The sequence below is a fragment of the Dama dama genome, chromosome 19 (genome assembly GCF_033118175.1).
Source record: "Dama dama isolate Ldn47 chromosome 19, ASM3311817v1, whole genome shotgun sequence".
Lineage (NCBI taxonomy): Eukaryota > Metazoa > Chordata > Mammalia > Artiodactyla > Cervidae > Dama > Dama dama.
In genome coordinates, this window is record NC_083699.1 from 31255126 (window position 1) to 31271894 (window position 16769).

The window sequence follows — 16769 nt, forward strand, 5'->3', positions numbered from 1 at the left end:
AGAGATGCTGTTGTTTTACTTGTAGGAAACATGGAAGATGAGGCCTAAATATTTGCAGGGATTGGCTATTATACAGTATTTCTCTCCCAAGGGCCAGCTGTTTTCTGATTGTCCCTCCAGAAGATTGTAGAGGTAACATTGTGGGCCTGGGCAGGGCTCAGGAGAAGAGTATGAAACAGGAGGGAAGGGGGCAGGGCAAAACTTTTGAAAGAATGACATAGCCCAAGGGCATAACATAAACCTATTAATATCAAATGGGGTCCAAGATGACAAGTCAAATTCAACTAACCCTTGTTCCTCAATCTGCAAGATAAATGACACACCCAGAGGCACCAGGACAGTTCCAAGGCATTGTCAACGACTGAGGAGTGGGTGGTTCCCCAGTTGTTGGAATGCTCCTCCCACTCATTAGCATATGAAATCACCCAGCCCCCAAATAATCACATCACATTCCATGGTCACTCCCCTCTGTGATGGCCCACACTCTTGGAGTGCCGTCTCTCTGAATCCAAACAAATCCACCTCTTACCTATTGCTGTACTCTCATTGAATTTTTTCCAATGAGACATCAAGAACCTGAGCTCCATTAGGTCCTGAAACCAGGCACCATGGGTTTTGGCCAGGCTCAAGCCCCGGGAGAAGGAAAAAGCAGTGAGAAAAACATACCGAGGAATCCCCTTCATAACCTGCCAGAAAATCTGCTAAATACCTGACCTGTGCTCACAGTTTTCATTGGCCTGATCCTTGGCACAAAGAAGATTAAGGACAGAACCCCCACCTGCTTGGGCAACAGCTACTAAGTAGCTCCTGCCAAAGTCCCTCAATTGCACCCACTGTCACTTGCCTGTTCACGGGGTGTTAGAGGAAACAAGAAATGAGAGACTGTAAAGGAACTAAGATTTTGTTAGCCATGCATCCTTTCAGCCATAGGGGTGAAGACTTCCTACCCCAACCGGAGGTCTTCTGGAATCTGAGAATGAGCTGAGTGAACTTTCTGCCAAGTTTGTTTTTGCTGTCCTGGTTTCCAGCATGCTAGGCTTCTTGTCACTTCCACTGTGCTGGGTTTTCTTCACATTCAGCTTCCACCATGGGAGGTTTCACCAAGTTGGGCTTCTGCTGTGTTTGGCCTCCGCCTTGTGGGGGCTGAGCTGAGGTTGTTTGAACCAGGTTAAATATGAGTCACAGCAGCATATATGTCGGGGGAGTGTGTAATTTCCTCAGTTCTGTCTTGCTGCAGCAAAAATTTGAAGCAACAGACTGACCAGTGTTATAGCTCAGTTTTATTAGGAAAAATAAAAGGATAGTACACCCTCGAGGAGTGAGGGTGGGCTGACCCAAAACACACGAAGAGAAGAGAAGCCCGGCTCAATTTTGGTTCCTCTTTTTATATGTTTTTTTCTCCTCCCCCATGCCTGCCCTATGTAAATTGGGCTAGCCAGGAGGGCTGCTTGTTTTACCTGAGGTGCTTACTCCAGTCCTTGGACCTTCCTTTGTTCTATTTTCATGGGCTTTCCCCTTCTTTGTCTTTTAGCCACCACCATTTTAGACTCCTTTTTCCTATTCTAACTACCTAACAATAGGAATCTTTGGGGGCCTGGGGAAAGAAACCAAGAGTATGTGGATTCCCAGAAGCCGAAGGGAGAGAGAATTTCACAGAGGCTGTGATGATGGGGAATGTCATCCTGCAGAAAGCCTGGGGAGGATGAACACATGTGGTAACCCCAGAGAAAGCCACATCAGGGCTGGTCTGGAGGGGAACTGTAGAGAGGGGAAACTAGGAGGGAAGACAACGCAGGGAATACTAAGCTTGAGGGACAAGGGAAGGTGTTTTATTAAGATAACAGAAGGCTGAGCACATTTGTGGACTGATGAGAAGGAGCCAGTAATATGGACTAAAGTTGAAGAATAAACAAAGATTAATTAATATTCCAAGACCCCAGAGCCTTGGTTATCAACCCTTTCTGAATACTAGGCTCACCTAGGACCCTTAAAATAATGCTAATGTCTAGTTCTGATCTGCAGAGATTCTGATTAAATTGTTTTTGGGTAGGGTAGGCTCATCTATTATTAATTAGTTCTCCCAGGTAATTTTAATATATATTCAGGCGAGGGAACCACCGACTTATAAGAATTGGGCACTGGATTAAGGCCACAATAGATGGTCACTTTGGATGACAAAGTCACTCTTATTCCTCTAATATTGGGGTGGGGAATAAAGAAAGGGTGAATTAAGAGCAGAAGAAAGAATACTGAAAGAACTCGTGATGCATGATTTCAATCTAAGAAAGGAGGTGAAATGCTTCAAATTAGGGGGAAGGAGTAACATTGAGTCATAAAAGAAATTAAAATGTCCTGAACAACTACCAGGATTCCACCAGGAATAAATAAGGTAATTATCCATTTCCTGCTTCATTCTCTCCACCCTTATTTGTGAGCCAATCCCTGACATAGAAAAGGCATTACTGTCTTTCTGGTTCCTCTTCAGAAAAAGAGAAGAAAAAGAATATTTATAAACAGGAAAGATCTAGAAAACATTAAATTATAGAGCCTCAGCAAATGATGGCTCAGCAGTGAAGACTCCAACTGCCAATGCAGGAGACTTGGGTTCCATCCCTGGATCAGGAAGATCCCCTGGAGAAGGAAATGGCAACCTATTCCAGTAATCTTACCTGGGAAATCCCATGGACAGAAGAGCCTGGCAGCCTACAGTCCATGGGGTCACAAAAGAGTTGGACCCAGCTTAACAACTAAGCAATAACATTAAGCAAGAGGGAGAACATGTAAGTTGCAGACTCAGATCTCTGAAATCACTTTGATTTCGTCCATCGAGGCATCGTGAGATCATTTCATTCAACTCCTCCCATGTCAATGATGAGTAAACTGAGACGCAGAGAGATTCTGTGATTCAACCAGAACAGATAGCAAGGAAGTGCCACCAAGGCCCCTTGAAATAAAACCTTCTGATTCCCAGCCCGGTGCCCACCATTCCTGTACATACTCAGCCTCATGACCTCTGTGGTTGAGGTTCCAGTAAGCAAAATGGCAGTAGCTCCTCAGGGAGGATTAATAAGAAATCTGTAAATTGTTTTTAGCTCATTGCAGGGGGAAAAAAAGTTCAATTTCTTCTTTATTACTATTATTATGTGAACCAGATTGAACGGCTGCAGCTCTCAAGAGTTTCTTACGACAGTGTGATATTTCCCATTTTAACCCAAGCCAATTTTAAATTGCTTATAAAATACACAGATAACTGTAATAATTCAGTTGCCACATTCAGTATATCATATGAAATACAGTCAAAGGGAAAGAGGAAAGCTTGCAAGCATAGAGAAGCAGCAAGACAGAGCCTGGAAAATTATAAAAAAACAAACAAACAAAATAAACACATTCCAGGTAATTAAGAAAGAGCAGTGTGTGGTGACAAGATCAATGTGTCTCCTGCACTGCCTAGCTGCAGTTCATGGACAGAGGCTTTCACCCCCTGAGCCTCGATTTTATCTGGAAAGCAAGATGAATGAGCTATCTGTCAGATCCTTTCTATTTTTGACTGTCTGTATTTTAATTTTTGCCATAATACTCCACAAAAGTGTCCTGAAATAGTTTAAAACAAACTACATTGAGTATCTCATGGATCATAATTCCAGTTCTTTTTAAATTATAAATAAATGTATGTCTCAACTGCAGGTTTCTTATCTGTAAAGTAAAGGAGCCCTGGGTCAATAGTCTCCCCTCTCAGCTCTGTGCTCCCGTGGCCTTTTCACCACCGTCAGTTAGTTGCACCAGGTGCAAGGTTAGTTGCTCTTTACCTGACATGGTTGATTGCTCTGTTCCCTCCTCCCACACAGCCAGAGAGGGCACTGACCAATGAGTACTGTATTTTGGTACAAAGGTCCCCGGGCACCTTGCTCCTCTCCTATTTTTCTTCTAGCCTATTCAAGTGGTCAGTACACTCTTGGGTCTTCTGGGGAGCCCTGTGGGCAGGGTGAAAAGGACTGAGAGAAAGAAGAAAACATAGAGTGATATGACAGGGAGACAGGCACTACAGGTAAGCTGACTCTCCCAGAGAACTGTGTTATTTTTACATTCATCCGCTTGAATTAGTCAAGGAGTCGGTGGTGGTTGCTATTCTGAAAGAAGCTACAGTTAAAGAGAAAGGGACTGGTTTCAGTGTCTCAGAAATTGGCTAGAAGATGGAAAACTAGAGAATGCCATGGTTCCTGCCTCTGGAATTAACTGTGTATGACAGCAGACTTACAGTTGAGGGAGATGATAACCCGTGGGAATGCCTCTTTCTCAGGGAAGGGATTTGCCTTCTCTCAGTTGGATTCAGGGTTGTTTCTTGATTCTTATGTGCATGAGAAATATTTTCAAAAATGGAGTGATGTTAATTCATAAGTTGCAGGTTTCAACTATAATAAACTCTCAGTCTTTCACATTCTCAATTATTTTACTGTCAGGCTTTTCTTCCATTTGATCAAATTTTCTGAAAGAATCTCTGTCTAGACAGGCAAACTGACTTGGAGAAAGAATACAAACATCTAGATGACTAGAAAAACATCTTAATGGGTGGCTGTAGGCAACAAGTCTTTGATCTTTACTAATATCAGTTTCAGTTTACTAATATCTTATTCAGTTATGTGTTTAGATCTCTAATTGGTTTTGCACACACAGAAATTTTCTCACACAAACATATGTAACAACAGTGTTATTTTATAGGAGACTTTCTTCCTCTGAAAAGTAGAACACAGAATTTTAGTGATGAGAAAATATTAATATATACAAATTCAAACTGACAGCAATTCACGGATCCCTAATATTCCAATATGCTCTGCTATATGTCACCCGCTTTGCAAAATGATTATTAATAGCCTGACTGCAAAGTTGCTTAAGAACTATTTCATTTCAAATTAGGCATACTTTTTTTTTTCTTTTAGATTATACAGATGCATTGTTAAGGTCATTTTCCTTCCCTGTACTCAATTTATTTTCTTTGTTAAAAAAAAAGAATATATATATATATATAGAGAGAGAGAGAGAGAGAGAATATCTATATATACACCAAAAAAAAAAAATAAACTTGAAAGAAAGGGGGAATGAAAGAAAGGAAGAAAAGGGGGGGAGGAAGAAAAGAAAGGAAAAAAGATTTGGCAAGTAATTAGCTCTTTTGATTATTTCACATCACCAGACAGACTACTTCAGGTCTTTCTAAAACCGATGTACTGTTTGTTTCAAATGCTTCACTCTGAGGGGCAGATTTCTTAGCAACAACTGAGAGTATTAGCGATAAGGCAGGGTGGAAACCCAAGTAATTGACAAGCAATCAGTATGCCTTTGTCCGAGAACCCAAGATGAACAGGAAACGCTGACAGGCAAAGGGACAGAGACTTCTATCTGGAGGACATTTCTCACAAGACCAAATAATTCAAAATTAAACTGAAGATAATCCCCCAGTGAAGCCATTGCTATCCCAAATTTACCTTTAGGATTCTTCTCTGAAGCTTGAGATCATTGTGGTGGGCAAACAAGCTACTCTGAGCCATACAACAGAACTCAATCAAACAGTGGTCAGTCAATCAATAAAATGTAGATATTTCAGATCCAAAACCAAAGTTTTCTTCCCCTAAGTGTACTGAGAGAATTGGCTTTTCTCTTCTTCAAAGCACATTAGACTTAACTGATATAAAATCATAAGGGTTTTAAACATTAGGTAACATTTTTGAGCACTACAAGTCAGACATATGCTAAGTGATTGCTGTCTTGTCTTTTAACAGAATCTTTGAAATTACTCCATGAAATGCTAGTTTGAATCCTCAGATAAGGACACTGCAACTTGACTAAAGCTGCCCAAGATACCACAGCTGGCAAATAGAGGAAAGTGAAAGTGAAGTTGTTCAGTCGTGTCCGACCCTTTGCAACCCCATGGACTGTAGCCCACCAGGCTCCTCCGTCCATGGGATTCTCCAGGCAAGAATACTGGAGTGGGTTGCCATTTCCTTCTCCAGGGGATCTTCCCGACCCAGGGATCGAATCCAGGTCTCCTGCATTGCAGGCAGACGCTTTAACCTCCGAGCCACCAGGGAAGCCCGCCAGGGTGCAAACCTAACACTGCCTGACTTCAAAGTCCGTACTGTCGCCCATTACATCATCCCACGCCTTAGAGATAACACTGCCTTGTTCCCCAGATGTTCCTGGACACACAGAGGCCCACAGTAGAATATTCTCTGAGGCTAAAAGTGCTACCACATATTTCCTCTGAATTCCCAAAACTGTCAAGGATAATAAATACGAGGCACACAGTAGGCACTTGAAAAATGATTCTTGAATTGAATTCACAAATGAAAACTCTATTCTCATGCTTTCTCCTCTCACTGTGCTATGAAACAGTATGAATTCATAAAATTTTAGTCATAAAGATAATGTTATTTGAAGAGGAACAAGATGGCATTATGAATAATAGATTTCAATCTATTAAGCACAGAGCTACAGCCACAGTTTAACAGGATAATGCAAGGATTATTATAAAATCTTAAGAGATTACTGTAAGTGGCACATGATCTGCTTTGCTATCAATAAACACAAAGCAATGCTGAGAACTAGGCTTTCTTGTTTATTTGTTTCATGTGAAAGCTCTATGGAGTGTGCAACTACACTAGAGTTGGAACAGCCAGCTTCCAGTTTCGGTTCCAAAACTCAGTGGCTCTTTGACACAAGCACAAAATTGATCCCTTTGAGCCTAAATCTCCTCATAGTTAAAAGTAGAGGTGGATCAGACTATATGATTTAGTTCCTCCTACTCTAACATGCCATCATTCTGTAATATTGCTGCATTAGATCCCAGTGTTAGCATACCTGGAAATGCCCACTTTGTAATTTTTTACCTTTTGCAAAAGGCTCTGTGGCAGGAGATCCAAAAGACACTTTATGGCGCAACTCAGTAGGAAAAGAAATACAGCAGCCTTTTAGCCACAAAGCTGTGATGTAGCAGTGATAGTGTGTAGGTAAGGGGGCAGGAAGTTCAGTTGTCTGATTTGGTATGTGTGTGTGTGTTTGTGTGAGTCACTCAGTCATATCCGACTCTTCGTGACTCCATGGACTGTAGCCCGCCAGGCTCCTCTGTCCATGGAATTTTCCAGGCAAGAATACTGGAATGGGTTGCCTTTCCCTTCCCCAGGGCATCTTTCTGACCCAGGTATCGAATCTGCATCTCATTATGTCTCCTGCACTGGCAAGCGGGTTCTTCACCACTAGCACTACCTGGAAAGCCCTCTGCTTTGGTATAGTCAAGGTCAAATCTCAAATAATATCACTAAGACTTAGCATACTTGGAATTAGTATAAATACAGTTTCTAGTAACATCATACATAACACAGTTTTATAGGGAGACACCTGGGAAATACCAGTGATGCCTTCTATGCCTACCTCTCTGATCATTATCTTAACTAAAGTAACCTTTCTGAATCTGGGTTTCTCCATGAGAAAGAGGAGCTGGGGTGGTTAAGTTGCCTAGCTCTAGAACAAGGAGGATTACTGTGTTAGGAAAAAAATATGTTTGGATTTTGGTGATCACTTGATGCCTTCTATATGGAGTGGTTCCTGATAAATGAGGCTCTGCTGTTGGCTGAGCAGATGACAGCTATGACCACTAGCATAGCTAGACCAGGGCTAAACTGTTCTGCATAATTAGGGGGAAAGACTGAGAAGCCCCCACAGAGAGGATTCTGGAAAGGAATCAGTAAAGCTAAGCGTTGGCACCAAAGAGGGGTAAAGGGATAAAAAACCCAAGAAATAAAAGGCTAAGAAAAGAGACCTAGGCGAAAATGCCAGGCTTTGTAAACTCTCTCGTGCCTCTAATTTTAAGACGTTGATAAAGTGTACACTCTTCAGTAATGCTTTGGTGCAAATGAATTCTTTATTCTGAAGGTGAAAATTATTAATAAAAATTATTAAGTCCAACTTCAGAGGCTATCTGGAGGAATGGCTGATGTATGACTTAAAAAGCATGCCAAGGATGTGTACTATTATCTATTGATGAATTCGCAATGTTGATAGCAACATAGAACAAAAGATCTCCTCAACTGAGCTGCAGCCATACTGCGTCTAGGTTCAGTTCTAGATAAGACATTTCAGCAGGGGTCTCAATCCTCTACAGGCCTTTAGAGGCCAAGTGCAGTGACGCTGGGATTCAGACAATAGCTACTGATGGGGGCTTGGAGCTACAGAACGCATGCCTGTGGAAAGGCATTCACATTCCTTTTGCTTTTTATTTTTTGTTTAAAAACAAAACAAATAAAAAAGACATTGTGCCGAGCAAAACACATCTGTGGACCAGAACCAGACAGCTTGCCTCTGAAAGAGTCATTATCAAATCAAAGGACATTCAAAGGAGAATGGTCAGGATATGAAATAACACACAATCATGCAGTATATGAAATAACTGAATAAACTGGATTCTTTAATTTGAAAAAAAGCAGCCCCTGGGGAACCTAGTGATTGTCATCAGAGTATTCAAAGACTGTACACAAAGCAAGTGTTTAAGTGTTTTATATTCCCTTAAGGTGCAGAACCAAAAAATAGGGGGCAACCATTAAGGATTAAATGAGCTAATATTTGTTAAGCCCTCAGAGCAGTGTCTGCACAGAGTTAGCATTGTACAGATATCTAAACGCACTTGGAAGTCAGAGTCGTTCAAGGTTTAAATGGGTTCTGCGATGGGTGATTGGAGGGTACCTCATGGGGTAGTTGGGGGACAATATTCTGAAGAATAGAAAGGCCACTCATTCTTGGATACAGTGTCCAGACCTGGCTGGTTCTCTAAGGTAACCTGTAAATTTGGCTTCCATTGAATGGCCATAAAGTAAAGAAAGTGAAAGACATTCCTCCTAGTGAATAGTCTTGCATCACATTTCCCTTCTCAGGTAAGACTCATCCCAGCTTTTACATGGTAACCAATTGAAGTTGTACATTAAGTCCCCACGAAAAATAAAGTATAAGGGTGGTATATATAACCATAGAAAGTAAGAGTGGTCTCAATGGACATGTGGGGACTGTGGAAAGGAACTGTCAGAGTGCCCCCAGAGTCCTCCAGCTAAGAACTAGCTGGTACAGGCACAGTGATGAAAAGCATCGGCACTTCGCTTTTCTAAATCTCTCAGAGCCTCCCTTATAACTTTTTGTCAGGTCAAGTTGATATTGGATCATTCAAAATACAAATCCTTTGTCAGACCAAGGTGATATTGGATCATTCAAAATACAAATCCATGTCTCAAGACTCCAAAACTATGGAAACTAAGAGTCACAACAATAAGACTAAGATGTCTACAAAGCGCTATACTTGTAACATTTTGAAATTATGATTATGATGGGTACCATGTATCACAGAAGGATAATGACCAATATAAGGACAGTAGTGTCCAGAACTAACTTAAGAAACTCAGTATTGATGTAGGTGTATATAATGAACTGCTGAGAACACTGTATGTAATCTGGTGGGGCGGGGGGGAGAGGGGGGAGGGGGAGGAACCGGCTCAAAATAATAATGGCTGCATTGTTGCTTTGTGTAAAGTGGAGCAGTTGGAGAAGTAAAACACTGGAAATAAGGATTTATCAAGGACCCACTTTTGATCAGGTACCATGCTGGATGCTTCACAAGCATTACTTTATCTAATCTTCACATTAACCTTGAGAAAATGATAATTTGCCCCATGCTATACACAAGAAAATTAGAGCTCAACTTAATAAACTTGCCCAGCTCGTACACACTTTTGTTGGTTTATAAATCGATAAAAACTCTTTAGAGAGTAATTCAGCAGAACTTATCAAAAACTTTAAGGAGCAAAATTATTGCCTCAGCAATTCCATTTGTAGTCATGCATTCCTTAGAAAGACTTTCACAAGTGTGTAAGGGTATTATGTGCAGTTGTTTCCACTGCAGCATTATTTGTAATATTGAAAATTGGGAGACAACCTAAAGGTTCTTCAGTAAAATAACCAGTATATGTGTATATTCTAGCATACTTGGAATCCAATAAAAATATTGAAACAGATGAAGTCAAAAGTAAAAATATTACATGTAGCAAATCAACTTTTATTGATAGTATATATACTTCTGTATATACATAATAAAAGACCTGGAATAGAACCTGCCAAGTGATTGATAGTAGTTATATCTAGAGAATAAAAGTGAGAAGCTGGGGTGGAAGAGACCACTTACTACCTTCGACTCTTCTGTATTATTTAAACTGTGAAGCAAACATGTGCTGTCCCATTTGAAAAAAACAAAAAAGATGGAAAGTCATACTGAACGTAAGATCACACAGTCACTAGCAGTCACAACTCTGCACAGCACTTCCTCCAGGATCTACTTCTATGTTTACAGTTTGGGAATTCTCCCCTCATGAATTGTGTATATGCTATCTAGGACAGCAAATGGGGTAAAGTAAAACTACCTGAGGGAGAAGGCAAAAACTTCCCAAGGAAAATCAATTAAAGCATGGACAGAGGCCATGGCAGCCACTATAAACACATTTTCCTGCCAAAAAAATGAATACACATTTCTAGACATGAAGCTTTATACAAAACAGTGCTGTGTCACATGAGTTTGTTTTCCCAAGACTGCAGCTCTTTATAGCATTTCCAACTGTTAAATCACCCCAGCAGGCATGACCAGGTCCACGTAGTTGTCACTAGTTACCCCACTTCCATGTACTCTATTTATCAAGTGTTTATATCTCCAAATTGAAACCTTTAGCATCTCCTCTGGCTTTTCTCAGAGAGTATTGTGCTGAAATTCAGGATTCTAATAAAACACATTGTCAAGGCTGGCAGAAGAGTTAACTTTTTAGAAATACTACAATATTTAACAACACTGATGATTATAATCATTAATGAGGTACAGAACCCTGGAACAAGGCAAACTGGACAGAGCAGAACATTAGCGTAAGAAGCTAAAAGATATTCCCAAAGTTCCAAGAATAGTGAGAGTGGATTAAACAATGTAATAATGAATTATCACTTCAAAGCAGGGTGGACACTTACTGGCAGGGAATGTCATGATGCTAAATTGAAGCATCCAAAGATTGTCCAACTAGATGCCCTTTAAGGGTCTCCCTTCCCTTATGCGCATTTCCCCTAAAACATCCAAATAATAATACACTGAGTCTCGCAATATTGCTTGGGTGAAGATATTTCAGCAAAACATAATTTACTAAGGATACATTTACAATTCAAGCTTTTCAAAAAGTTATCAAGCAGCTTTGGGCTTTAAAATGTGTATTCATATTCTACAGATTAACCACCTAATGGCTCCAAAGGAACAATTACAGCAAAAGACATTGGTGGTAGGATAATTGAGAAGCATTCATTTAAAGATAAACTTTCTACCTTTTGTAGCTCTAGGTACTAAGGATACATAATAACATATAATCATATGAATTAATGAGATGCTTTCATATCTTTCAGCACTTAACAAAGTAGTTAAATCATTTCCCAAGCAGAACATGGTGACTCTATCGAAAGTGTCCTTGGTGTATCATTTTGTTCTGGGTTTTCTCAGTCCCATATTTACCCTTGCCAATATTTGTTCCAAGGCAAAAAGGCTTGTGTGAATAGAGTTCCTGAGTGTCCCTATATGTAAATATAAATACATATAATATATATGTAATATGTCTAAGTACCTCACTTATCATCTGTTTGAAATTTACCTGAAATCTAGAAAATAAGGGGCCAAAGTCCTGAATAACCAACAGAAATGTCTAAAATGAGGATTAGGTAGACCATATGTGTAACCCATCTGGTGCTTTATAGAAGATATTCAATAAATAATCACTATATTATTGTCATCATTATTGCCTCCACATGGCTTCAAAAAGGACCTGAAATAACTTATCCTAGAAAACCTACTTAGATTTAAAGCAGCTAAAAAGCAATCTACTGAAACGGAGGATACATTTTGCTATAGCTCGGCCTACTTACAAGAGCAAAGTTGCAGTTAACATTCTGACAAGGGGGAAAATATTGAGGAAACTGTAAAAGGCAGATATAGTTCAAAAGAAAGAGCAATATAAATCTATTTGCACCAAGACAAATGGTTTGGAGTAATTGAAGCCAGGGAGAGCATCATTTGATCTTTGCAAAGCACTTGCTTTATGTTCTTAATGATGATACTATGGAATAGCAGCCATGGACTCAGACAGAGCTGAGCTTAAGTCCAAGCTCCACCTCCACATCTGTGATCTTGGCTGTTAACTTAACCATCCTGATCCTCAATTTACTCCTCTCTTAAATGAGGATCATAGTATATCTCTTCCCTCAGAGGAGTAGCTCTAAATGAAAGGTTTTACGTAAATGGCTAACACAGAGACCACCACACGGAATCCACTGAATGGCTAAATAGCAGCTTTATTATATAAGAATGCTTTGCTTAAGAAAATATGGAAACAGAGAATGCATTTTAAAGAAACTTTCCTACACTGTTGATAGGAATGTAAATTGGTACAGTTACTATGGAAAACAGTATGGAAGTTCCTTAAAAAAAACTAAAAATAGAGTTACCAAATGATCCTGCATGCCCGCTCCTGGGTGTATATCCTGATAAAACTCTAATTCAAAAAGATACAAGGACCCCAGTCTTCATAGTAGCACTATTTACAATAGCCAAGACATATATATAAAATAGAATATTACTCAGCCATAAAAAGGAATGAAATAATTCCAATTGCAAAAACATGGATGGACCTAGAGATTTTTACATTAAGTGAAGTAAGTCAGACAAATACAAATTATCACATGATATCACTTAAATATGGAATCTTAAAAAAAAATGATACAAATGAACTTGTTTACAGAACAGAAATAAACTCACAGACAGTAGACAAGCTTATGGTTACATAAGCAGATAGAAGGGGTGGGAAGGAGAGATCAATTAAGAGTTTGGGATTAACGCATGCACACTACTATATATAAAATAGGTAAACAACAAGGACCCACTGTATGGCAGCGAGAACTCTACTTGGTATCCTGTAATAACCTATAATGGAAAAGAATCTGAAAAAATATATATATATGTGTGTACATAACTGAATCATAGTGCTGTACATTTGAAACTAACACTACATTGAAAATTAACTATACTTCAATAAAAATAAATTTTTAATAGATAAAAATGAAAGATCTCTTTAAATCATTTAATGATATAAAGCAACTTGTCACTTAACAGAATAATTTTCAGTTATCTAGAACATTAACATATAGATGGCCTAATTCCCATATGATCCCACCATGAATATGAAGATTTAGTTTATAATACAATATATAATCAGACACAGGTAGATGAAAAGATGTATCATCAAAATGCAAAAAAGAAAGAATACTGTCTTTTTCTCCCCTTTATCTGAGTCAAAGCAAGTTCACAAATGTCTCAGCCGTAAAAGACTTGAATTATTGAAACTAGGACAGTCACTACACTTCTGTAAGTGAAACTACACTTGCTTGGAAGTATACTTCTGCTGCTCCTTTCATGACACTTCTCTGTTTATCCATTTAAAAATCACAGACAAAATGTGAATGCCTCCAAATATACACATACAAATGCCAGTGATATTTTGTACATCCAATGTGAGAAGAAGGAATTCCTTTTTGAAACAACACAAAATCTTCTGATGACATTCATGCTATGATCATGGGGATATTCAGTCAGTTTAATATTCACAGTATTTCACAGCTTTTACGTGGAGTAGTAAAAGAAAAGGAGAGAAGAATAGACTAGTCAGTGCCTCTCCAGTGCTTGAAAGGCACTATGGAACTAATAAATATATTTATCCTACCTGGAATAGTCAGTGAAATCTTTCAGATGTGAAACAGATCACCAGCCCAGGTGGGATGCATGAGACAAGTGCTCGGGCCTGGTGCACTGGGAAGACCCAGAGGAATCGGGTGGAGAGGGAGGTGGGAGGGGGGATCGGGTTGGGGAATACGTGTGACTCCGTGGCTGATTCATGTCAATGTGTGACAAAACCCACTGCAAAGTTGTGAAGTAATTAGCCTCCAACTAATAAAAATAAATAAAAAAAATAAAAATTTGGAAAAAAAAATTAGGACTTGGTTCTAAAGAATTGAGTCTCTCTATTACTCAGAACTCTGCATTTAAATAGCAAAAAACAACTGAAACACATCCAAGCAAATATGAATTGTATGGGCTTATTAAGTGAAAATGTCAGGAGTTGCCTAGCTTTGGCATGGCTTTGGCATGACTAGATACAACTGCTCAAAAATGTCCTCTCCTCATTTCTTGGCTGTTTTACTTGTGGATTGGCTACATCTTTCAGAAGTGACTCTCCATGTCTTAAAGAGTAGATAGACATCAGCAGCTTCAGACTTATATAAACTTTGTCCTCAGGCAGACTTTGCCCTCTCTTTAAACACCCAAATAATTACCTCAAAGAATAGCAAGGAGAGATAAGAAAGTCTTCCTCAATGATCAATGCAAAGAAATAGAGGAAAACAATAGGATGGGAAAGACTAGAGATCTCTTCAAGAAAATTAGAGATAAGAGATACCAAGGGAACATTTCATGCAAAGATGGACATATTAAAGGACAGAAATGGTATGGACCTAACAGAAGCAGAAGATATTAAGAAGAGGTGGCAAGAATACACAGAAGAACTATACAAAAAAGATATTCATGACCCAGATAATCATGATGGTGTGATCACCAACCTAGAGCCAGACATCCTGGAATGTGAAGTCAAGTGGGCCTTAGGAAGCATCACTACAAACAAAACTAGTGGAGGTGATGGAATTCCAGTGGTGTTATTTCAAATCCTAAAAGATAATGCTGCGAAAGTGTTGCACTCAATATGCCAGCAAATGTGGAAAACTCAGCAGTGGCCACAGGACTGCAAAGGGTCAGTTTTCATTCCAATCCCAAAGAAATGCAATGCCAAAGTATGCTCAAACTACCACACAATTGCCCTTGTATCACATGCTAGCAAAGTAATGCTCAAGATTCTCCAAACCAGGCTTCAATAGTACATGAATTGTGAACTTCCATATGTTCAAGCTGGATTTAGGATAGGCAGAGGAACCAGAGATCAAATTGCCAACATCCATTGGATCATCAAAAGAGCAAGAGTCCCAGAAAAACCTCTACTTCTGCTTTATTGACTATGCCAAAGCCAAACAGTAGAAAATTCTTCAAGAGATGGGAATACTAGGCCACCTGACCTGCCTCCTGAGAAATCTGTATGCAGGTCAGGAAGCAACAGTTAGAACTGGACATGGAACAACAGACTGGTTCCAAATCAGGAAAGGAGTATGTCAAGGCTGTATATTGTCACCCTGCTTATTTAACTTGTATGCAGAGTACATCATAAGAAACACTGGGCTGGAGGAAGTACAAGCTGGAATCAGGATTGCCGGGAGAAATATCAATAACCTCAGATATGCAGATGACACCACCCTTATGACAGAAAGTGAAGAAGAACTAAAGAGCCTCTTGATGAAAGTGAAAGAGGAGAGTGAAAAAGTTGGCTTAAAACTCAACATTCAGAAAACTAAGATCATGGCATCCAGTCCCATCCCTCTATGGCAAATAGATGGGGAAACAGTGGAAATAGTTACAGACTTTATTTTTTGGGGCTCCAAAGTCACTGTAGATGGTGAATGCAGCCATGAAATTAAAAGAAGCTTACTCCTTGGAAGAAAAGTTATGACCAACCCAGACAGCATATCAGAAAGCAAAGACATTGCTTTGCCAACAAAGGTCAGTCTAGTCAAAGCTCTGGTTTTTCCACTAGTCTTGTATGGATGTGAGAGTTGGCCTGTAAGGAAAGCTGAGTGCTGAAGAATTGCTGCTTTTGAACTGTGGTGTTGAAGAAGACTCTTGAGAGTCCCTTGGGCAACAAAGAAATCCAACCAGTCCATCCTAAAGGAAATCAGTCCTGAATATTCATTGGAAGGACTGATGCTGAAGCTGAAACTCCAATACTTTGGCCCCCTGATGTGAAGAACAGACTCATTTGAAAAGACCCTGATACTGGGAAAGATTGAAGGTGGGAGGAGAAGGGGACAACAGAGGATGAGATGGTTGGATGGCATCACCGACTCAATGGACATGAATTTGAGTAAACTCCGGGAGTTTGTGATGGACAGCGAGGCCTGGGGTGCTGCAGTACAGGGGGTCACAATGAGTCAGACACGACTGAGTGACTGAACTGAACTGAGCTGAATTACTTCAAAAGAACTCCAGTAACCTTGCTTGAATTAACTGGTTCTGCATTGATCACAGTGACCAATCACAGTGGATAGAAGGAAAGGTTATTGTGATTTGCTACCTTGGCTCATGTGACTACATCTTAGGGTAAGGGAAAGGAGTGCCCTTTAATTGATATTCTTACCAGAATTCCATGATTAGAGAATGGAGCAGTTTCTAAAGGAGAAGGATGTAGGAAAAACAAAGTAATAAATGTCAACCACAGTTTCCTACCATGATTATTTTCATTCTCTGTTGGTTCCCTCCACGAGCCTCCAAAAACTATAGTCAGTTATTTACATCCCCCAGACCTCTAAATTTACACTTTCTCTGGGTAGGGAATGTGTTTTCTTCACAATGTGGGTCATTGAACATTGTAGGCACTCTCTAATTTAAAGGAATAACTTACACAAAAATACTTTGTAAATTGTAAAGGATTATACAAATATAAACATTTAGGGCAATGCATTTAACTGTCTTTAATCTTCTGAGAGAGTTGAAAGCATTGGAATTTCTGTCTCAA

General features: G+C 39.6%; 1 protein-coding gene across 1 annotated transcript in view; it reads left to right on the forward strand.

Moving 5' to 3' along the window:
- Positions 1–3956: 3956 nt before the first annotated feature.
- Positions 3957–16769, forward strand: part of KCNMB2 (potassium calcium-activated channel subfamily M regulatory beta subunit 2) — a 249371-nt gene continuing 236558 nt past the window's right edge. Inside the window, exon 1 of the mRNA XM_061167884.1 lies at positions 3957–4045. The gene's annotated coding sequence lies outside the window, so the exon portion shown is untranslated. The remainder of the gene's footprint in view (positions 4046–16769) is intronic.